A 25,226-nucleotide genomic window follows, 5' to 3' on the forward strand; every position below is an offset into this window, starting at 1 on the left:
GTGAGCTAGCAGGTGCCAGGGTGCTAACTTCCATGTGGGCTTTGTAGCAGTGGCTGTCATTGATAGCACAGCTCAGGGAGGCACGGGGCACCCATCAGGGACTATATGCATGTTCACGCTGGCAGTGTCATTAACATGGAGGTGGGGCACTTGTGGGTCCAAGACTGTGTGAACCCTCTGTGTGCATTCCTGTAGGCAATAGTAGTGGCTGCTCAGGCAGGAGCATCTCACTTTTCTCCTTGCCTGTTTTCACACTGGCAGCAGTTTTGACATAGGTGCAGTGTGCTAACAGGGCAGGGCTGCAGGCTCTGTTCCTACCAACACTCCACTGACAGCGGCAGTGTGGCCAGGGAGAGGGAATACAGGGTATACGCATACTGGCAGCAGCAGCATGGCAGGGTTCACATGCACACACACACACACACACGCTGCTGGTGGAGGGAAGGCAATGTTCACCTGTGTACACATACATTGGCAGAGTGTTGTGAGGTGTGGCCATGGGCTAGTGTGTTCAGGCAAAGTGACATGGTGGAGGCTGCAGTGCGGGGAGAGTGTGGATGGGCTGGTGCATATTCACTGGGGTCTCTCTGCGGGAGCACTCTACCAGTCAGGTGTGGTCTGCCAGCTCCAGAGCTATGATGCAGGCAGCCAGGAGGTACCTCAGGGCTGCACTACAATAGACTTGGCCAGGCTGGGGCCTTGAGAGAGGTCAGCAGAATGAGAAGTGTTCAGGTCAGACCAACCTCCTCTCATGGGCAAGACCACCCTGCAGAGTTCAGGTCTGACAGTTCTCCTAGGGCTAAAGTCTCCTAGGGGAGTGAATTGTGCCTAGGAGGACAGGATGCTCCACTACAGATGCTCCTGCACCAAACTCTTTGCACTCCACTCTGGTTGGAGCTCTGCTTCTACTACTTCTCTTAGCAGTTCTTCCTGCCAATTCAAGTGTCTGTGGTAGTCAAGGGGTGTCCTCGCCTCCTGCTGGGATTCCAGAGGCCCATGGCAAGAACAGGTTGCTGCTTGCCTGTTCACCTTACCCATTCCCCAAGAGTCACTGGGGGCCAAGAACTAGTCCTGGTGCACAGTAGCCCCTTGCAGGGCTTCCAGCTTCCTCTCCCTTCATCTCAGCCCTAGTGCCTTCCCTCTATCTGCTCTCAAGACCATCCCTCTGGAGATCTGCTCTGGAGATCTGCTCTGGAGATCCCTCTGGGAGTGCGCCAGTCTTCCTGATGTCCCAGTCTCTCAGTGGGAGATGATCCTTCTGGTTGTCTCTAGTTGGCCATCTTGCTGCCCCCCCCATTGTTATATGCTCAATAAATATTCATAGCTAATAAATTAATTAAAGTAATTAAGTTTGAATCAATTGAACAATTTCATAGAAAAGAACAGGAGGTTATACAAATGCTTTTAGCAATTACTTAACCTTCAGTAAAATTAATTTTTTTAAGATGTAACTGATGTTCTATTATAATAGATTCCTTAGCCATAATTGGAGCTCTGGGCAATATATTGGGGTATATAGACTGCCAGCATTGGTAGTTACAAGGGGAGCTATTGGAGAGGGAGGTACAAATATAGCCTTTATGTATTTATACTTATTTTTAAATTAAATATTAAAATATTTTATGTTAGTATATGGATTAATAAAAATGCCATTCTTTGGTCCATATATCAGACAATCCTGTGCCTAATGTAGCTCCTAGCTACTATAAAGAAAAAGCGGTCTCTAGTATAAATAAGGGCAGTTTTTCCTGCAATGCGTTATATTTTCCTTTGCCCAGTTACACAAATTTATGGATTATAATAACAGCTAAATTTACACTCACACTATATGTTACACAGTATACATTACTTACACTAATTATGTAAAAACCAGTGAACAACAAAACCTTGATGGAGCCTTCACTTAGTTTTAGAATATCCTCTGTTTTAGCTATATGATGAAGTTAAAAAAAATAAACCTTTTAAATGTAACAGGAAGTTTATTTAAAGTGTCAAAATTATCAACAAGGTTCTTTAGCATCTATAGTTAATGATGAAAATTGCCTATTTATGTACAGCTGTAAGCCAATGACACTCTGAAGTCATCATGAGTAGTGAAATTTTGAAAACCTACATACCAAGAATATATGGCAAACCTCTACTATTTATTTCAGTTGAGATGGCTAAAATTTAGTCAGCACAAAATGTGTACTTTAGATTTTCACTAAATTATTAGCAAACTATTTAAAAGTTTCTTGGTACAAAACTTAAAACATCACTTTTCATTAAAAATATATTTGTTTTTCCAGCTAAGTAAACAATTCTGAAAATACACAGCAAGTACTACGTCACCTAACTAGCTACATAAGTTGCTCAGCACCTAGTGCTGTAAAACAAACAAAAAAATTCTGAAATTTAAAGAAGCAAGCACCTTAAATTTATTTAAAACAATATAGTAAAGCAATATACTCAGTTTAGAAGTGTTGCTGTATCATGGCTGAAAAATACAGCTAGATTTCCAAACTCAGTCTCATATTATTATGTGACACATACTTTGTATTATTAGTGAATTTTATAACAAATTATATTTTTCAGGGGATGCTAACGATGTACTAGAAAAGATATGTTACTGACCATAAATGTTCCCTTTATATAAAATATTTTAAGGTAAAAATTTGCAAATGTAGTAGTCAATATTAGAACTATTTTGTCTGGAATTTTAAAAGAATTCTAGTGTAAGTTTTGAGTTATAGCTATATATCTGAAGTTTATTCCCTATATAATTCAGAGGAACATTTTAAAACAAAAACAAAGGGCAAAAAATACTACATTAATATCATAAATTGTGATTAGTGTTATAGGAATAAGACCTTGAATATTAAAATACTTAAAATGCTATGCAATGATACAGAGAATGCTCTGAAACTCTTGTTACCTTAAAGAGTTACCTGAATATCATAGTGATGATACAAACACAAAGGTAGAGTGAGAAATAAATTGAACATTTTCTTTTCACCAACACCAGGTGTTCTAAATGAATTAACATTCTCTGTGATGTGGTTGTCAGGAATACACTCACTAGTAGAGAGTTATAATTATAAATGCAAAACAAATATTCTTTTTCTTCAAAATATAGTTTACTATTTTAAATAGAACTTTGAGTAGCAAATACATTTATGTGGCTCAAAATGCAAAAATCAAAACTATCATATCATGAACAGTCTACACTCTCTTCTTATTCTTCATTCAATAAATTCCCTGTACACATATATTACTAGCCTTTTTAGTTTCTGATTTATTCTTACCTTTTTATGACTATATAAGGGTATAAGAAAGTGGATTTTTCTCCCCTCATCCTTTTACTTACACAAAATGAAGCATATTATACATACTGTTCTTAATTTATTTCAAATAACATTAGACTTGTAGATTTTTATTAATATACTCAGTCTATCTTCATTCTTTTTCTTAAATAGCTTTTTGATACTGCTTTATACAGATTTAGCATAATTAATTAAAGTTGCCTATGGATGGACATTTATTTGTGGTAGGTAGACTTTGTTATGTTCACCATATCCATTTCCAATTCCTGAGCATTATTATTCTCTGTCCTTGTGAAAAAGACCTGGCCATATGTATAATTTTAACCAATGAACTATGAATGACAGTGCTAAAATTCACTTACAGTAGAAATTTTAAGAGAGAGTAAATGGTTTGTCATATTCTTCCTTACTTCTGTTCCCGTCCTCCTCCTCCTTCATTTTTCTTACTTGTCCTCTTCTCCTCCTCCTTTTTTAATTCACCAGACAATAAAACTAGTACAATTCCAAATGTTTTATTCTTTTTTTGACCCGGAATCTATATAGAACACAATATTTAAGACCCATGCTAGACATCTTGTGTGAATGAGAAATTAACTTTTTTTACTAAAATTTACAGAGTTTGTTTTTGTTTGTTACTATAGCATTATCTAGGCAATCATGACTGTTATAAAAAATCGGACCAGAATTTTTGTTCTACCAAAACTTAGAACCTAACAATATATTATTGGCATCTTGTTTGGGCAATGAGTGGCAAGAGAAGTGTTGTTAACTCTGTAAAGACAGAGGTTTATGTTATGCTTTGAAGAACCAGTATTAAAACCATAACCTGCGACAACTTAGGACATCAATAATGTCCTTTTTGGTTGGTGAAAAGTGTGGTAAAAGAATACTAGTAGTATAAGTTGTCTACTGTTGACTGTACTTGAAAATGAATTACAAGGAGAGATAAGCCCAGGGCAGAATTACTAGTTTTATAGACAGAAGGAAAGGAAGCAAAACAGTCATAAAAGTTAGGATATGAGGTTTGCAAGAGGAAATTGTCTTGATTTATGACAGTAAAAGGTAAAATTAAGAGAAAAATTGTTTGATGTCAGTGTTTGACAAAGACCATATAAAACTTATGGCCCAAATAACAATTTCTATCATATCTGAACAGGTTAAATGGCAGGCAATACATTTGTTTAGTTGGAAAGACGACTTAGTGAAAAAAAGGGCTAAGGATAAGGTTTCCTTCAAAAATCTTGGCGTTCAAGACATCTGCAATTAAGAATATGCAGAGAAGCATGTCTTGAGAAGAATTTGTAAGTGTGGTTATTTGTACATAATGCTGATTGAAATTAAATAGAAAAGAGTTCAATACATCATTTGAGTTATACTACAAAGAGAAACACCTTCCTGAACTAAAAAGGACATTCATTGTTTGATACTTAAAATCACTATTTTGCTTCAGTGCTCTGTGGGCAGTAAATGAGCTGAGAAAACTTCTTATTGATTAAAAAGTCGTATTGTCACATATGACTTGAATTGTAATTGAACCTATTCAGTTGTAGCCTAGGAGAAAAATGAAAAAAGAATTACCACCCAGGTGTTGGACTCAAGGACTGTGGAGAATGATGGACTGGAAATTAGTCTTAGGAAGACAAATCAGAAGCCAATCAAGGAACATTCTCCACTCCCAGTATAGAAGCCCATTTCTGTATATGGCCAGTGTGAATCAGCATTGCTAAATACAAGTAATTGCTGTAAATTTGTCCATCTGAATGGAGTGTTCATAGCAGGTGGGCTGTTCTACTTTATATTTGGTACATCTGGCAGATGGTGTTGGACTTGTTGAACTTCTGAAATGACTGAAACCTAGAACTTTGAGCTTAAAGCAGTAAATGGGTGAGAGGTTTGGATGTTTTCCCTTTGGAGGAAGTGAATACATATGTGAGAGAAAGATGAAACCAAATATTTGGTTATCTGAATGGAAGACTACAGTAGATCTCACAGTTTACCAATATTCAAATCTCTACCTTGAAATAGAATTATGCTATAATTTGTACTCTCATTAGGGCCCAAATTAGCCATATATTTTACTTTGCTAAAGATGTGTAAATATAGTTGATGCAGAATCTTTATTTAATCTTTATATAATGATTTTATGTTCTCTTTTCTCTTCTGTCACTGAAGCCTGCACTATTCCAGGCAGTTTCTTTTTGGTTCTAGTGGCAGTTTAAATTCTGTGAGCAGTACCCTTGTAAAGCCCATTGCTAAACATGCAGCATGAGTAATAAATAAAACTTTACTGTTTTAAAGTACTAAGATTTTGGCGGTGTTTGTCAGTTCACTATAACCTAGACTATCCTGACTGATAGACAGCTATCTCCAAAGTTTTGCTATAACACATAAAGCTGCAATGACTTACACATGCCATTTAAAAATGTTTAAGATAATTTAAGTTTAAATTCTCACTTATCAGAAGTGGAATTCATGAGTCAAAGGATATAAGCAATGTAATTTTGATAGATATGGCTAAACATCCCTCCATAACATTGATATCAATATCAACTTATATTTTTCACTAGAAGTTTATGAGATGCTTATTACCCACAGATTTGTCAAGAAGTATATTATCAACATTTTGGATGGTCAGTCTAGAAAATGAGTATCTTAGAGTTAAAGCTAACAATTTAAAAATGAGCAAAACATATAAATGTTTGTAAGAGAAGCTTGTCCTATGGAGAAGGCATTCTGAAAACATGTTTTTACATGTTTTTATTTTCATGTGATTTTGAAGCCAGTACAGATATGGATCCTCAAAAACTTTCTTATCTTGATAGAATTATACAATGTAGACATTTAGAGATGCACTTTTTCTAATGTAGTTTACAATTTTCCATGTAAAGCATTTCAGTAGGTTTTGAATCAAATTTTTAAAAATAAAAGTGTAACATATTTTAATTGGTGAATCAAATTTTTAAAAATAAAAGTGTAACATATTTTAATTGTTTGTCAAAACTGCTAATTTATGTCAGGAAAGGTACTCATTTATTAATAAATTAAAGTATAAAAGGCAAAACATTATGTAATATTACTAGATACATAAATAGTATTTAATAAAGTTCAGCATTTACTGATGGAAAAAATCTTAAACTAGGAATATAAGGTAATTTGCTTAATTTAATAAATTACACACACAGGCAATTTATAGACATGCTTGATGGTAAACTATTGACAACTTTTCATTTGAGACTATGAGTAAGATGAAGACATCAGCTAATGATATTTTTCTTAAACACTGAGACCTTATTATTTACTATTTAATTTTTTAATTTATTTTTTTCCATTTTCATTTTAGGTTTGGGGGTACATGTGCAAGTTTCTGACATGGGTAAATTGCATGTCACTGAGGCTTGGTGTATGAATGATCCCATCACCAATGTAGTGAGCATAGTACCTGATAGGTAACCTATCAGGTTACAGGGTAGGCCATGCCCACCCTACTCCATCAAGCATTCCCCAGTGTCTGTTGTTCCCATCTTTGAGTCCATGTGTATTCAGTGTTTGGTTTCCACTTAAAAGTGAGAATGTATGTTATTTGATTTTCTGTTCCTGCATTCATTTGCTTAGGATAATGGCATCCAGCTTCTTCCATGTTGCTATGATTTTATCCTTTTTTATGTCTGTGTAGTATTTCATAGTGTATAAGTGCCACATTTTCTTTATTTAGTCCATTGTTGATGGGTATCATGGTTGATTGCATATCTTTGCTCTTGTGAATAGCTCTGTAATGGACGTACAAGTACATGTGTCATTTTGGTAGGACAATTTGTTTTCCTTTGCATATGCCCAGTGGCAGGATTCTGGGTTGAAAGGTAGCTCTGTTTAAAGTTCTTTGAGAATCTCCAAACTGCTTTCCACAATTGCTGAACTAACTTACATTTTCACCAACAGTGTATAAGCATTCCCTTTTCTCCACAACCTGGCCAGGATCTGTTGTTTTTTGACTTTTTAATAACCATTGTTGTGATTGGTGTGAGGTGATATCTCATTGTAGTTTTCATTTGCATTTTTCTAATGATTAATGAGGATGAGCATTTTTCATATATTTGTTGGTCACATGTATATGTTCTTTTGAGAGGTGTCTGTTTGTATCCTTTGCCCATTTAAAAGATTAGGGTTATTTGGATTTTGCTTACTGATTTAAGTTCCTTATAGATTCTGGTTATTAGACTTCTGTTGGATGCATAGTTTCTGAATATTTTCTCCCATTCTGTAGGTTGTCTGTTTATTCTGTTTCTTTTTCTGTGCAGAAGCTCTTGAGTTTAATTAGGTCTTACTTGTCAGTTTTTGCTTTTGTTGCCATTTCTTTTGGTGTCTTTGTAATGAAATCCTTGCTCATGCCTAGGTTGTTTTCCAGGGCTTTTATAGTTCTGGGTTTTACGTTTAAGTCTTTAATTCATGTTGAGTTAATTTTTGTATATGGTATAAGAAAGGGGTCTGGTTTCAGTCTTGTGCTTGTGGCTAGCCAATTATCCTAGCACTAAATATTGAATAGGAAATTCCCCCATTGTGCGTTAATGTCAACTTTGTCAAACATCAAATGGCTGTAGGTGTGTGGCTTTATTTTTAGGTTCTGTATACTGTTCCATTGATCTAAGTGTCTGTTTTTGTACCAGTACCATGCTGTTTTGGTTACTGTAGCCTTGTAGTATAGTTTGAAGTTGACAAATGTGATGCCCCACTTTGTCTTTTTTGCTTAAGTATTATTGCTTTTTGGTATTTGAATGTTTTTTGGATCTATATGAATTTCAGAATAGTTTTTTCTAATTCTGTGAAAAATGACTTTGCTAGTTTGATAGGAATAGCAACAAATCTGTAAATTGCTTTGGGAAGTATGGCTATTTCAACAATGTGGATTCTTCCTATTCATGAGCATAGAATGTTTTCTACTTGTTTGTATTGTCTCTGATTTCTTTGAGCAGTATTTTAAAATTGTCATTGTACAGATTTTTCACTTCCTTGATAAGGTGTATTCTTAGGTATTTTATTATTTTGTGGCTATTGTAAATGGAATTTCATTTACTTGGCTCTCATCTTAGATGTTATTGGTGTAGATAAATAATGCTGATTTTTGAACAATGATTTTGTTTTCCGAAATTTGACTGAAGCTGTTTGTCAGTTCTAGAAGCCCTCTGGTGGAATCTATGGGTTTTTTATGTACAGAATCATATTTTTCTGTGAAGAGAGACAGTTTGACTTCTTCTCTTCCTATTTTGATGACTTTTGTTTATTTCTCTTCCCTGATTGCTCTGGCTAGGACTTCCAATACTATGATGAATAGGAGTAGTAAGAGTGGGCATCCGTATCTTGCTTCAGTTCTCAAGGGGAATGTTTCCAGCTCTTGCCCCTTCAGTAAGATGCTGGCTGTGGGTTTGTCATAGATGGCTCTTATTATTTTGAGTTATCTTCCTTCAATATGTCAATATATCAATATGTAATTTGCTGAGGGTTTTTAATATGAAGGGACACTGAATTTTATCAAAGCCCTTTCTGTGTGTATTGAGATGATCATGTGGTTTCTGTTGCTAATTCTCTTTATGTGATAAATTATATTTCTTGATTTGCATATATTAAACCAACCTTGCATCCCAGGAATAAAGTCACAAAAAAATAAAATACCTAGCAATACAGCTTACTAGAGAGGTGAAAGATCTCCACAATGAGAATTTGAAAATACTGTGGAAAGAAATCAGGTTTTCTGATCATGATGAATTAACTTTTGATGTGCTGTGGGATTTGGTTTGTATTTGGTTTGTATTATTGCATTTTGTTGAGGATTTTTATGTCTATGTTCATCAGAGATATTGGACTGAATTTTTCTTTCTTTCTTTCTTCCTTTCTTTCTTTCTTTCTTTCTTTCTTTCTTTCTTTCTTTCTTTCTTTCTTTCTTTCTTTCTTTTTTTTGTCTCTATCAGGTTTTGGAATCAGAATGATGCTGGCTTTGTAGAAGGAGTTAGGAGGGAGGGAATCCCTCGTTCTTGATATTTTTGAATAATTTCAGTAGGATTTGTATTAGCTCTTCATTTTACATCTGATAGAATTTGGCTTTGAATCCGTTTGGTCCACAGCTTTTTTTTAGTTGATAGGTTTTTATTATGGATTCAATTTAAGAACTCATTATTAGTCTGCTCAAGATTTTAATTTCTTCCTGGTTCAATATTAGGAGACTGTGTGTTTCCACGAATTTGTCCATTTCTTCTAGGTTGTCTAGTTCGTATGCATAGAGGTGTTCATAATAGTTTCTCAGGAATTTTTATATTTCTGTGGGGTTGGTTGTAATGTCACCTTTGTTGTTTCTGATTGTGTTTATTTGAATCTTCTCTTTTTTCCTTTATTAATCCAGCTAGTGATCTATCAATCTTGTTTAATCTTTAGAATGACCAACTTTTTTTGATGCTTTGTATGGATTTTTGCATCTGAATTTTATTCTATTCAACTCTGATTTTGGTTATTTCTATTCTTCTGCTAACTTTGGGTTGGTTTGCTCTTGTTTTTCTAGTTCCTCTAGGTATGCCATTAGATTGTTAATTTGAGATCTATATATGTTCTTGATGTAGACATTTAGTACTAAAAACTTTTCTTTTTTTTTTTTTTTTTTTTTTTGGAAATGGAGTGTCACTCTGTCACCCAGATTGGAGTGTAGTGGCACAATCTCAGCTCACTGCAACCTCTGCCTCTCAGGTATAAGCACTTCTCCTGCCCCAGTCTCCTGAGTAGCTGGGACTACAGGCATATGCCACCACACTCTGGTAATTTTTTTGTATTTTAGTGGTGACGGAGTTTCACTGTGCTGCCCAGGCTGGTGTCAAACTCCTGAGTTTGGGCAATCTGTACCTGCCTTGGCCTCCCAAAGAATTACAGGTGTAAGCCACCATGCCCAGAAGAAAAAAAACTTCTCTTAACATTGCTTTAGCTGTGTCCCAAAGATTCTGGTATATTGTCTTCATTGTCATTAGCTTTAAAGAATTTTTTAATTCTACCTTAATTTTTTGTTTACTCAAAAGTCACTCAGAAGCAGATTTTCTAAATTCCATGCAATTGTTCAGTTTTAATATATCTTCTTGGTATTGATTTCTATTTATATCACAATGCAGTCCAAGAGTATGGTTGTTATAATTTTGATTTTTTTGAATTTGTTGAGACTTGCTTTATGGCGAAGCATGTGGGTCATCTTATATGCCTTCCATAGGTGATAAAAATTTATATTCTGTTGTTCATAGATGAAGTGTTGTGTAAATATTTATTATGCCTAATTGGTCAGGTATCAAGGTTAAACCCAGAACATCTAAGTTCATTTGCTACTGCAGTGATCTGTCTGATGCTGTCAGTGCAGTGTTGAAGTTCTCCAGTGTTATTGTGTGGTTGCCTAAGTCTCTTAATGGGTCTCTAAGAACCAGAGTTGTGAATCTCGGTGCTCCAGTGTTGGGTAGGTATATATTTAGGAGAGTTATGTCTTCTTGTTGGATTGAGCCCTTCATTATTATGTATTGCCCTTATTTGTCATTTTTCAACATTGCTTAAAATCTGTTTGATTATCATATACAAGAATAGATACCCCTGCTCTTTGTTGTTTTCCATTTGCCTGATAGATCTTTATTCATCCCTTTACTTTGAGCCTGTGGGTATCATTAATTGTGAGATGGGTCTTTTGAAGACAGTAGACAGTTGGTTCTTGGTTTTTTATTCAACTTGCCACTTCATGCCTTTTAAGTGGGGTATTTAGCCTCTTCACATTCAGGGTCAATATTGATATGTGAGGATGTGATCCTGTCATCATGCTGTTAGCTGGTTGCTATGTAGACTTGATTGTATAGTTGCTCTATAGTGTCAATGGGGTATGTGCTTAAGTGTGTTTTTTGGTGCAGTTATTGTTCTTTCATTTCCAAGTTTGGCACTGCCTTGAGGAAATCTTTGTCAGGCAGGTCTAATGGTAATAAATTCCCTTAGTATTTGCTTGTCTGAAAAGGATTTCATTTCTCCTTCACTTATGAAATTTAATTTGATGGGATATGCAACTTTTGATTGATATTGACTTTTTAAAAGAATATTGAAAATAGGTCCCCAATCTCTTTTAGCTTGTAAGATTTCTTTCTGAAGGATATGCTGTTAGCCTGATGGGGTTCCTTTAGTTACGGACGTGCTCCTCTCTAGCTGCCCTTTTTTAAAAAAAAAATTTATTTATTATTATTATTATACTTTAAGTTCTAGGGTACATGTGCATAACGTGCAGGTTTCTTACATATGTATACTTGTGCCATGTTGGGGTGCTGCACCCATCAACTCGTCAGCACTCATCAACTCGTCATTTACATCAGGTATAACGCCCAATGCCATCCCTCCCCCCTCCCCCCTCCCCATGATAGGCCCCAGTGTGTGATGTCCCCCTTCCCGAGTCCAAGTGATCTCATTGTTCAGATCCCACCTATGAGTGAAAACATGTGGTGTTTGGTTTTCTGTTCTTGTGATAGTTTGCTAAGAATGATGGTTTCCAGCTGCATCCATGTCCCTACAAAGGACACAAACTCATCCTTTTTTATGGCTGCATAGTATTCCATGGTGTATATGTGCCACATTTTCTTAATCCAGTCTGTCACTGATGGACATTTGGGTTGATTCCAAGTCTTTGCTATTGTGAATAGTGCCGCAATGAACATTCGTGTGCATATGTCTTTATAGCAGCATGATTTATAATCCTTTGGGTATATACCCAGTAATGGGATGGCTGGGTCATATGGTACATCTAGTTCTAGATCCTTGAGGAATCGCCATACTGTTTTCCATAATGGTTGAACTAGTTTACAATCCCACCAACAGTGTAAAAGTGTTCCTATTTCTCCACATCCTCTCCAGCACCTGTTGTTTCCTGACTTTTTAATGATCGCCATTCTAACTGGTATGAGATAGTATCTCATTGTGGTTTTGATTTGCATTTCTCTGATGGCCAGTGATGATGAGCATTTTTTCATGTGTCTGTTGGCTGCATGAATGTCCTCTTTTGAGAATTGTCTGTTCATATCCTTTGCCTACTTTTTGATGGGGCTGTTTGTTTTTTTCTTGTAAATTTGTTTGAGTTCTTTGTAGATTCTGGATATTAGCCCTTTGTCAGATGAGTAGATTGCAAAAATTTTCTCCCATTCTGTAGGTGGCCTGTTCACTCTGGTGGTAGTTTCTTTTGCTGTGCAGAAGCTCTTTAGTTTAATTAGATCCCATTTGTCAATTTTGGTTTTTGCTGCCATTGCTTTTGGTGTTTTAGACATGAAGTCTTTGCCCATGCCTATGTCCTGAATGGTACTACCTAGGTTTTCTTCTAGGATTTTTATGGTATTAGGTCTAACATTTAAGTCTCTAATCCATCTTGAGTTGATTTTCATATAAGGAGTAAGGAAAGGATCCAGTTTCAGCTTTCTATTTATGGCTAGCTAATTTTCCCAGCACCATTTATTAAATAGAGAATCCTTTCCCCATTTCTTATTTCTCTCAAGTTTGTCAAAGATCAGATGGCTGTAGATGTGTGGTATTATTTCTGAGGACTCTGTTCTGTTCCATTGGTCTATATCTCTGTTTTGGTACCAGTACCATGCTGTTTTGGTTACTGTAGCCTTGTAGTATAGTTTGAAGTCAGGTAGCGTGATGCCTCCAGCTTTGTTCTTTTGACTTAAGATTGTCTTGGAGATGCGGGCTCTTTTTTGGTTCCATATGAACTTTAAAGCAGTTTTTTCCAATTCTGTGAAGAAGCTCATTGGTAGCTTGATGGGGATGGCATTGAATCTATAAATAACCTTGGGCAGTATGGCCATTTTCACGATATTGATTCTTCCTATCCATGAGCATGGTATGTTCTTCCATTTGTTTGTGTCCTCTTTTATTTCACTGAGCAGTGGTTTGTAGTTCTCCTTGAAGAGGTCCTTTACATCCCTTGTAAGTTGGATTCCTAGGTATTTTATTCTCTTTGTAGCAATTGTGAATGGAAGTTCATTCCTGATTTGGCTCTCTGTTTGTCTGTTACTGGTGTATAAGAATGCTTGTGATTTTTGCACATTAATTTTGTATCCTGAGACTTTGCTGAAGTTGCTTATCAGCTTAAGGAGCTTTTGGGCTGAGACAATGGGGTTTTCTAAATATACAATCATGTCATCTGCAAAGAGGGACAATTTGACTTCTTCTTTTCCTAACTGAATACCCTTGATTTCTTTCTCTTGCCTGTCTAGCTGCCTTTAAGATTTTTTTCTTTTGAATTGACCTTTGAGAATCTGATGACTATGTGTCTTGGGGATGATCATCTCACATAGTATGTCCCAGGGTTTATCTAATTTTTTTTTGAATTTGACCATAGTTAATAATGTATTGTGTATTTCAAAATTGCTAAAAGTATATATTTTCAACATTCTCACCATACAAAAGTTGGTGAGGTGATGGATATGTTATTTGCTTGATTAAATATCAGTGTAATAGATCTAGATCACTAAAGCTTATTCCTCAAGTGTAACTAAAAGTTTGTACCTCTTAATTAGCATATCTCTTTTCCTTATCCCTTTCTCTCCCCTTTAGCCTCTGGCAACCACCTCTCTACTCTGTTCCTGTGAGACTGACTTTCCTAGATTACACATTGGAGATCTTAACCAGTATTATAAGACATGAAAAAAGAAAATATTTAATACTTAAAGAAAAGGATATAAATCTGCCACAACTTTATAGAGAAAATATTAAAAAGTTATAACCGCTATGTGAATTTTAGAAGGTCCTTGGATACAAGATCAGTACATAGAAATTAATTCTATATCTATGATTCACTGACAGCTAGAAAATGATATGTTTAAATGTGATAAACTGAAATGTTATAGAGAGAATGTTACTATTTACAATTGCATAAAACTAAGCAAAATAGTAGGAAATAAAACTAATAAAATATTTGCCCCATCTCTACAACAAGATTTTTCAATAACGTCGCTACAAAACTATCCCTAGGTGAGAAACACCACTCTATAAAAAATGACACAGCATCAACAAGAAAAATTGAAATAGGACTAACTAAGCCTAGAGATTTATGATACCTATTGGTTGACAGGTTTAACACTATAAAGTTGCCAGTTCTTGACAAATTATTTATAACTTTAATGTAATCTCAATAAAATTTCCACTTATCTTCCTTTGTGGAAATTAATGGGTTGGTTTTTAAATTTATATGATTTGCAAAGGAAGGTAATTCAGAAAATAGAAGAAGAATTTGGTCTGTTATCTTAGTCCTCTGACAAAATGAGGAAAGATCCAATTTCCATTGGCACCCACAGTTTGACAAAATACGTTTACTTTTGTTTCTCTGTTGACAGTCCACATCCTGATTTGTGTGGTGAGAAACTACTTTTTTTCCTGGAGTCTCTTTACTTGCTTAACCATTTGGTCTAGGGAGGGTAGGTAGCTGCATTGAAGCTTCTGTGAGGATTACCTATGATTTTAGTGTCTATTCTTTAAGCAAAGACCTACCTAAACCTATGGACACAAGAACCTCTCATAGTTCTACCTTTGAACAAAATAATTGTTAATTAAACTTAAACTCATATCTCAGTAAAACCTACTAAGTTGTCTCTATTTCTAAGAATCCAAATGGCAATATATAAAACCCACAAAAATCCTGGCCTTTGATCTTTTATTTATATCTGGGTAGCTTTTTCCTATTTTCAGGAATGCCTATCCCATTATTTCTTATTTCATTAAACTTCCAACTTCAATTTAAGATTAATTGGTGGGAAACTCTCTCAGCCTTCTCATTCTGAATTGAGTTTTTCTCCTCTGTGAACTTTAGGATCCTATTTATTTATCATCTTGGCACCTTATATTGTAATCTCTATATTACAGGAATTTTAAACTCAATTCATCTGTTTGGCTAAACTGCAGAAACAAATAGACCTCATTGTCTCAAAAACAATACAACTTCTCAAAAATAATAGAGGTTTATTGATCACTCAAGGAACATTGCTATGTAAGTACATGTCATTCTCATGCATCTTATCCTTGAACTAAGGCATCTCCTACTCCCTATAGGGCTGCATTGTCACTTGCATTCTGTGGCAGAAGGAGAAAGAACAAGGAATATGCATGGGAGGATTTTTTGGCCAGGACTGGAAGTGGCACACATCACTCAGGCTATATTTGCTTAGATAGAACTCAGTCGCATGTCCCAATTAACTACAAAGGAGGTTGGGAATTGTAGGCTAGCTGTGTGGCTGAAATCAAAGCCTCTACCATATGTTCAAACCAATTTAATTGTATTTTCTAACACCTCTTCCTTTACCTGTAGTCCTAATTTCTTTTATTATGTCCTCCTTGACTCATTCTCTAAAACTATAAAATGTAGTCTTCCATAGGCAAATGGAGTCTAAGGAAGATGACTTAGCTCTTTGTTAGTACTCTTGCTACAATATGCAAATGTCCCCTCTCCCCACTGACTGGCTTGTTTTGCTTTTTATTGTTTTTGTTTTAAACCACTGCTTTGGACTAGATCATACATATCTCTTATATAATCTATTCCGAAAGTCAAATAACTCATTTTACTGCCATACAATACTGCTTTATTGAAAACACATTTTGCAATCTTCGTAAGGAGATATCAAAAATCTACAAATATGATATTAACATAATCTTAATTGAATCCCCATTATGAATCTGGTTTATATGGCTCCCCATTTCCTAGGGTTAAAAGCATATTTCAATAGGGTGTTCAATGCCTTTTTTTGGTATGAATCTACTATCTTCCAACAGCTTTGCCTCTTCACTTTACCCCACCAGACTTCAGATACAGAGTGCTATTTCCTGCCCTTTGAATAAAACATGCAATTTTAGGTCTTGGATTCTTTCCTCCCTCTGCCAAAAATATCGTTTTCTTCCTCACCCTCCTCTCATTTTCCTTCTCTGCCTTTTTGAAGTAACTATCCTTTAAGGCATAACTCAAATGTCATATCCTTTGCAAAGCTTCTCTTTCTTAATATCTATAATCCCAATTAATCAATCACTTTTTTCTTTTTGCTGACACAGGAAATGTTTATAGTTTCCTTACAGCATGTATCATTGTGTACTTGCATTGCAGTTATTTGTGCATGTGTCTTTTTCCCTTCATCCAGGATAAACTGAGGTTCTTCATAGTAGTTACAATCTCTTACCTTCTCTGTTTCTCCAGTGGGTGTCTACAAATTACGTATTAGTGGGACTGAATTTTAATAGTCCTGAGACTTTTTTATAAATGTTTGATACAAAGACAAAAACAACGCAGAATGAAAAATATTGCATGATCACTTATATGTGAAGTGTGTGTGTGTGTGTGAAAGAGAGTGTGTATAAGAGAGTTTAAACATACAGAGATAGAAAATGAAACAGTTGTTACCATGGGCTTGGGGTAAGGAGGTAAGGAAATGGTGAGATAAGGGTCAATAGATACAAAATAACATGTAGGGTGAATGAATTTAGAGATATAATGTACAACAAAATGACTAACGTTAATAAAATTGTATTTATTAGGGATTGGGGTTAAATAAGTAGATTGTAGCTGTTCTTGTCACAAAAGAGTAACTATGTGAGCTGACAGATATGCTAATCTGCTTTATTATAGCAACCATTTTACTACCTATATGAATCACATAACATCATGTTATAGATGTGGAATATATGCAACAACAATTATTAAAAAAAAAAAAAAAAAGGCCCATAGAAATAAAACCATTGTGTGTGCCTTCTTGATTTTTAGAGAAGAAGAGGTTGGAAATAGTTTTCAAAAACTAAGAGAATATCCTGTACAGAAATATAATAAATTCAGGAATCACAAAACAAAATTTAATATATGTTAAATGTAACTACCTAAGTAAATCTTTTGAATAGCATTGACTGTTGTAAATGGAGATTGTTTATATATTCAAACAAAGTCATATGACCTAAATCACCAAGGCTTTTACTAAGAAGACACAATACGCATTTTAAAATTCTGTGTAGGTATACTTCAGGGGATGAGTGATCTTCATATAAAGAATATATTTTCTATGGGTATGAAGGAGAAAGAAAAACTACCGGAAAATGTATACATGAATACAAATTTTCCTTTAAAGGGCTTATACAAGAAAGACAGATAAGGCAGTTTATCAGTGACTGACAAGTAATCCATAAGTCACAGGAATTTTGTAGATGACAGAATTAGAGGTCAGGACAACTTTTGTGTAATGTAGAATGCCAACTGTTGCTTTTCCCGACTGTCTTGGGCCCTATACAGAGTCAGATTAGTTAGTCCCTGCCTTAGTCAAGGAGTATATATAAGGAGTTCCAACCTTACCAGCTAGGTATAGGATACATTTTATTGCCAAAGATCTGTTGTCCTGTATCTATGATGTGACCCTTGAACATTCGCTTGGCCCCTGAGAGTCCCGAACTTGCATGACCTTCTGCCCCATACTTGGAGCAGTGGACTGAGGCTCTGCTTCAGCAGCTCTGCCTGGCACTGCAGGTGCGTATTGTAGTTGAAGACTTATCGGGGGAAACCCCACCCCCGATATTTAACGTGGAATCTTTTCTATTTCCCTAAGTGTCGGCTGGTCTGAGAAATAAAGGGAAAGATTACAAAAGACAGAAATTTTAAAGCTGGGTGTCTGGGGGAGACATCACATGTCGGCAGGCTCCATGATGCTCCCTGAGCCGTAAAACCAGCAGTTTTTATTCGTGATTTTCAAAAGGGGAGGGAGTGTACAAATAGGGTGTGGGTCACAGAGATCACAGACTTCACAAGGTAATAAAATATCACAAAGCAAATGGAGGCAGGGCGAGATTACAGGACCACAGGATGGGGCGAAATTAAAATTGCTAATGAAGTTTTGGGCACGCATTGTCATTGATAACATCTTATCAGGAGACAGGGTTTGAAAGCAGACAACCTGTCTGAGCAAAATTTATTAGGTAGGAATTTCCTCATCCTAATAAGCCTGGGCGCACTACGGAAGACTGGGGCTTATTTCTTCCCTTTGGCTTTGACCAAAAAAGATAGTCACCCCCAAGGGGGCCGTTCACAGGCCTACCCTCAGGGGCGCATTCTCTTTCTCAGGGATGTTCCTTGCTGAGAAAAAGAATTCAGCGATATTTCTCCTATTTGCTTTTGAAAGAAGAGAAATATGGCTCTCTTTCACCCAACCCACCAGCAGTCAGAGTTTAAGGTTATCTCTCTTGTTCCCTGAACATTGCTGTTATCCTGTTCTTTTTTCAAGGTGCCCAGATGTCATATTGTTCAAGCACACATGTTCTACAAACAATTTGTGGAGTTAACACAATCATGACAGGGTCCTGAGGTGACGTACATCCTCCTCAACTTACGAAGATGATGGGATTAAGAGATTAAAGTAAAGACAGGCATAGGAAATCACAAGGGTTTTGATTGGGGAAGTAATAAGTGTCCATGAAATCTTCACAATTTATGTTCAGAGATTGCAGTAAAGACAGGCATAAGAAATTACAAAAGTATTAATTTGGGGAACTAAGAAATGTCCATGAAATCTTCACAATTTATATTCTTCTGCCAGGGCTTCAGCCAGTCCCTCCATTCGGGATCCCTGACTTCCTGCATCAAAGCCGTACATAGAACTTTGGCTTTATTGTTTGCAGATGTGATACTCTAACAACGTCTGAAGCTCTGTCGCTTGGGTGCTGAATCCTTTTTTATACTTTCTCTGTACTGGTTAGGATTTTATGGTAAGTTTGTTACCTTAGGCCCAATTTTACCTGTCATTGGCTTCCTACACTCTGTGCTTGTGGTCCAGATGTTAGTTCAGATCTCAAATTCTGACTTGACCAAATCAGAGAAGACTTTGTGAGCTCTGCATGGCTTGATTCTCTCTTCTATCTACTTTCGTAAAGGGCTAATTCTACAAATAGATCTGTTTCCCCAGCTTTCTCTTTTATGTTACTTGCCTGCCTCTTCTCCAGTTGGGAGGATATTGGTGTGTCTGATTCCTTTTTGGCATTAGTTACTATAAGACAATATGGTTTCTGCTTGCAGTAATCACTGACCTATGTGCAAGTTGATAATTAGTCCTTTGATTCCTCTTGGTCAGTGACCCAAATGCTTTAGTTTTTGCATCATTAAACTACCTTTTCTGAGTTTCTATATAATGCATGTAGAGATATTTACTAGCTTTCACTCCTATTTCTGTAGCATTGATGAGCTTGTTTGTTATCCCCTGATACGTATCATGTCTTATTAAGCTTGTAGATGCTTTGTTTTCTCTTCCTCATCCCCTCTTCTCATAGTCAGGGTAAAGGGTAAAGGTATCAAGATACCTGGCATAAAGGAAATATCACAGTAGTTAAGTAGGTAGATTATGAATCTACCTATTTCAAACACTAACTTTTTTTTTTTTTTTTTGGTGGGGTGGGAGGCAAATCATATGTAACCTCTCTAGATCTCTGTTAGATTTCTTATCTGTCAAATGAGGAAAATAATGTATTTAATTTTATTGTAAGAATTTTAAGACAGAAATAAAGTGAAAGGCTTATAATACTTGGCATATATTAAAATGTTTGTGGACATTAACTATGATTATGGTCAGCATTTAAAATGCTTATTAACTAAATAACTGAAACAAAATAAGAAATAATTAGAGTAGAAAAACAATTCAAGGGAAATCTTGGTCTCAGGAATACAAACAAAGAGTTAAGAGTATTTGTTCACATAAAATTCAGGAAGATCTTTTGATATAATGGTACTTGAGAGTTAGAAAGTAGTTATCAGAATAACATTGTTTCTGTTAGCAAGACATAAGAAATACAACTCTAGCCAAATCTAGAAAGTCTCAGTAGTGTAAAATATAGTAATAATTGTTCATTAAATATAATAAATTATACAAGTACATTGTACTCAAGACCAACCTTCTTTCTATAACTTTCTGTGCTGATGAAAATGTACTTGGTCTGCAAGGTCTGGAATGATAGCCACCAGTAATCTGTGAGAATTGAGTATTTGAATTGTGGCCAGCAACAATAAAGATATTTTAATTATAGATTTTAATTAGTTAGCTGTGACTCTATTAGTCCAGAGTCACATTCCTGTACAGAATTGTATCCATGCACCAACCAACAGCTTTGATGTCATCTGGGAGTTTGTTAAAAATGCACAAAAGAACTTTGGGGAGCAAAGAAACCTGAAGACAGAAGAAATTTGAGTTCCTGGATGATCTCACTGAGCAAGGCCACCTACCTACTTTGGATTATATGTTGCTTTCAAGGGAGAAATAAATGTATTTCTTCTGCCTAATTTTCCCCTCCCCTCCCCTTCCCTGCCTTTCCCTCCCCTCTCCTCCCTCCCTCCCTTCCTCCGTTCCTTCCTTCCTTCCTTCCTTCCTTCATATACTACTCTTTTTGTTCTTTTATGTCTTTTTCATTATGGTAGCTTAGCCATGCTCTGTGTGGTAAAGAGCAGAAAGTAGGGAGCAATAAAGAGTTGATGTGCCTCATTTCCCCAACTGGATGACTAACTGATTTAAAAATGGTGTAGAATCTTTTAAAATAAAGTCCAGTTAAAACAACAAAAACATGGTTTTTGAAAGAAGAACCATAACTTGGGTATATTTTGCTATTTTAGAATAGGGTCAATAGATATATGATCAAAGAGATATATTAATTTATATTGTGCTTACATTTTTGTGACAATTGCTGAAAAACTTTTACATTCAAAGACTAAGAATTTTGAATTATACAATTAGGATAATCTTTCACTGATGATCTAGGAATGAATAGTGTCTAAATATCCAACGGCTCATTTTTTTTCTTCACTTCCCCGGTCCTCTATACTTAATGTTCCATTGACAGGTACAGGCTGATTATTTTCAGATGATTTGAAAAGCTTAACTGTGTCCATGACAACTACCATTAACACTGGTAGATTCCATCCTGTTTACAAATGGAATTCCCTAATTTTTATTGTGAACATGAATAACATCCCCCAAATAAGGTGCTCTTCTCTTGGATCTCCACTAGCCATTCTTAAGCCCAGTCTTTCTTTGTTTCTCCCTTTACAATTCTCTTTTTATCATGCCTTTTGGAAATTCTTATCAAGCTCTTCATTTAAGTAATTGATACCCACATTCTGTTAATCTGTGGATATTAGGACAGGTGAAAACTTCTCTTGGATAAAATAATATTCCTGGCCAGGCGCAGGGCTCATGCCTGTAATCCCAGCACTTTGGGATGCCAAGGCAGGTGGATCACAAGGTCAGGAGTTCGAGACCAGCCTGGCCAACACGGTGAAACCCCGTCTCTACTAAAGATGAAAAACATTAACTGGACATGGTGGCATGCCGGTAATGCCAGCTACTTAGGAGGCTGAGGCAGGAGAATCACTTGAACCCAGGAAGCAGAGGTTGCAGTGAGCTGAGATCATGCTATTGCACTCCAGCCTGGGCAACAGGGTGAGAATCCGTGTCTAATAATAATAATAATAATAATAATAATAATAATAATAATATTCCCAGGATGATCTCCTAAGACCCAGTTATTTCATTGCATTCTTAAGCATATTAATATAATAAAAGAGTTTCTTTTTCAAAAGTTTATGATTATTTTACCCAAATTCTGTATTTCCTTAAAATCTCTTTTATAAATGGTTAATACATTAATAGAAGAGTTTTTAAAAATTTGTCGAAATGTGTAGTTAATACATTGCTTCGGTTCTCTCTTGACTTAGCAGCACAGGAAGCTTCTACTTGTCACTGATAATTCAATCTGATTTATCACAAGAGCATATTGTTGATATTTGGATTCTATAAATAGAATTGAAAATGTTAGGGTTATAATACCTATTTGGCTCATATTTCTCTATTTCATTTATTTATTTTATTAAGTCATTTTTTTCTTCTAGGCTGCTTTGTTTTTTGTTTGTTGTTGTTTGTTCCTTTTTTTTTCTTTCTTTCTTTTTTTTTTTTTTTTTTTTTTGAGACAGAGTCTCACTCCATCACTCAGGTTGGAGTACAGTGGTGTAATCTTGGCTCACTGCAACTTCCGCCTCCCAGGTTCCAGTGATTCTCCTGCCTCAGCCTCCTGAGTAGCTGGGATTATAGGTGCCCAACACCACATTTGGCTAATTTTTGTATTTTTAGTAGAAATGCGGTTTCACCATGTTTTCCAGGCTGGTCTTGAACACCTGACCTCCAGTGATCCACCTGCCTCAGCCTCCCAAAGTTCTGGGATTACAGGCATGAGCCACTGCACCCAGTCTGCTGCTTCATTTTTTTTAAGGAAGATAATATATTATTTTTACTTTTCAATCATTTATAAACTTTTCAGATCTCAAGTTGTTAAAGAGAATTTTTAAAAGCTTGTTTTGCTGGTCATGTAATTATTATTTTGTGTAGAAGATAATTATTTTTAAACTATTGAAAGAAAAGCATTAGGTTCCTGAGTATATGAAACAGAAGGAAATGGGAAAAGAAATGATCAGCTCAGGGACATAGATACATTACTGAAAACTATTTCTTGAAAAAACAGTAGCTGTGGAGAAAACAATTAAATTTGCATACTGGGTCCCTTTGCATACTCGGGTAGCATTTATTATGGAATATGATGAAGGAAAACATCAGGTTGATTACTGAGAGTGTATTCATTCTGACCTAAAACAACAGCAACAAAAACATGTGGAAGAAGTAGTTATTATAGTTATTAGGGTTACCAGAGAAGCTAAACAATCTGCAACTACGTATTTTTAATTTTGTTTTATTTTGTTCTGCCTTATGTTTGAAGAGTTTGCATTTGTTTTGAATCTATAGAAAAGGGAGTCACTTTACTTGTGCAGGTGTCCAACACTTAGAATTGCTTCAGAGGAAAAATCAGCTACTTTGCATGATACCTTAAATTGATTATCACTTAATCTTCACAACCATTCTATGAAGTAAATATTATAATCATTAATTTAATGATTAGAAAACTGAGGCTTAGAGAAATTTAGAAAACAGACCAAACTCATAAAATTAACACATTGTGCTGTCAGGACTCAAATTCAAGTCTCCACATATTCATGCCTTTTGTTAATGCTGATGTTGCCATGTAGCTGCCTGTAATATGGTTTAATACTACAAAGTGCTCTCATAGTTAGCTGAGACATCATTTACATAGGTGATACAACTGAGGTTAAGAGAGTTTGTGACTTTCCTAGGCAACACTCAGAGAAGTAGAATTCAAATCTGTCTCAATTTCTTTGGCTTTAGCCTGAATGTTGGCAGAATATAAATAACAAATTCCTTTGGTTTGTGGATCTCTATAATTTCCAAATATTAAATGTTCTATTCTGTTCCTTACTTTCTTTTTTTCTTTAGGTGCCTAGGGGAAAGCAACCATGATGGGCATGGAGTGATTGTGCGAGTTCACAGAAGACAGGATTTCAGAGAGGGTGCAAGAGATGACCAAATATTGACACCGCTTCACCTCTACTCCAAATAATGCTTCTGTGCTACTTTTCAGACATCTTATTCTACACTTACAAGTGCGATACAATGAGATTACAAGAATGTGCTGAAACAGTTAAGTATAGAGATAATTTTTAGGAGTTCCATGTACAAATAGAAAACAATTTTGGTAGTGTTTAGACTGAAGGCAAAGATTGTGGATCCCTACTTGATGGGAAATTAAAAGTAACAACAGTCATGTTGCTATATTGATATCATATTTTTATATCATATATTAACACATTTTTATAACTTCATATCACCTAAATGTTTTGTTTTCTATAAAACCTTTGAAACGTACTTAATTACACACATTAATTTAACTTTGAAATAATAGTGATATTGAGAACACTATCTGAATTTTGATTTTGAACTTTTCAAGCAAGACTATTTTAAAAAGCTCGTATTTAAAACTTCACTAGCTTGTTAATCTAAGAAAAGACCAATTCATTGTAGACTACTAAAGTAGCTACTGCCTTTTCAAAGTCCCAAATCTTTTAAACCTCTTTTTGCCTTCATTTTAGAAACGTGAATAGCAAGACTCAAATCCGGCAGCCTGATTTCTGCAAGGTATTTTTCTCTCCAAAGGAGGTAATGTATTTCTTTTAACAGTCTTTATAATAAGGAAATGTGTGTGGAAAAATATCAAGGGTTAAACAGAGCCCTGCAAATTAGCCATCTGGATACAACAATGTTGTCTTGCCTAATATTTAGTTCACTTGATTCATAGTCTTACAAAGAATCTCATTTTTTAGCCTTTGCAGTATTCCAGTATATTTGACCAATCCTTATGGTTCCTCAAATAGACAGTTCCCTTGAGAGGTTAAGAACTCTGTTGCTAAAAGCTGTGAGAAAGGATGACATTGTATAAACAAACAAATGTTGTGATTTGATGGGTAGGCAGATCATGCACAGCAGAGGCCAAAGAACTTCTACAATTTAAGGAGGAATCATAGCATTCTTCCTCCCATCATTTGCTGGAGGCTTGTCTATCTATTTGTCTGAGGATGTTACTCCAAATCTTTAAAAAAAAAAAAAAAAAAAACATAGGAGGAGAGAGAATAGAGGAAAGGTGAGGAAAAACAGAGAAAGGCAAATAAAAATTGATGCATTCCTATCAGTTTACAAATAATGTTTGAGATGTTTATTCTGATGTTTATGACCTTCACTGTTCTAACTCTATTTAATGTTCTAATTTGTGTTGCAACAATTTCTGTTCATTTGTCCTCTGTTCCAACTGAACGGAACTTGCCACTACTCCCACAGATGTCCTATGCGTTCCTCCCTAGGTGCCTTTGCTCGTGAGTGTACCTTTTTCATATCAATTCCCTCTCCCTAGCAACCAATTCCTATTTTTTTCAGTTGAGTTTATTGAGGCATGATTTATAAATTAGAAAATATATCAAGTGAAAGTTTCAATGAG

The 25,226-nt window shown here is 35.6% G+C and overlaps 1 long non-coding RNA gene across 4 annotated transcripts in view; it reads left to right on the forward strand.

Moving 5' to 3' along the window:
• The window catches only part of LOC119626239 (uncharacterized), a 231,578-nt gene that overhangs the window by 103,205 nt on the left and 103,147 nt on the right, over positions 1-25,226 (forward strand). For all 4 annotated transcript variants that reach the window (XR_005242406.2, XR_012090371.1, XR_012090372.1 and 1 more), the window contains 2 exons: positions 23,675-23,878; positions 24,328-24,394. This is a non-coding gene — a long non-coding RNA (uncharacterized lncRNA). The remainder of the gene's footprint in view (positions 1-23,674; positions 23,879-24,327; positions 24,395-25,226) is intronic.

Source organism: Chlorocebus sabaeus, chromosome 21 (assembly GCF_047675955.1).
Source record: "Chlorocebus sabaeus isolate Y175 chromosome 21, mChlSab1.0.hap1, whole genome shotgun sequence".
Classification (NCBI taxonomy): Eukaryota; Metazoa; Chordata; class Mammalia; order Primates; family Cercopithecidae; genus Chlorocebus; species Chlorocebus sabaeus.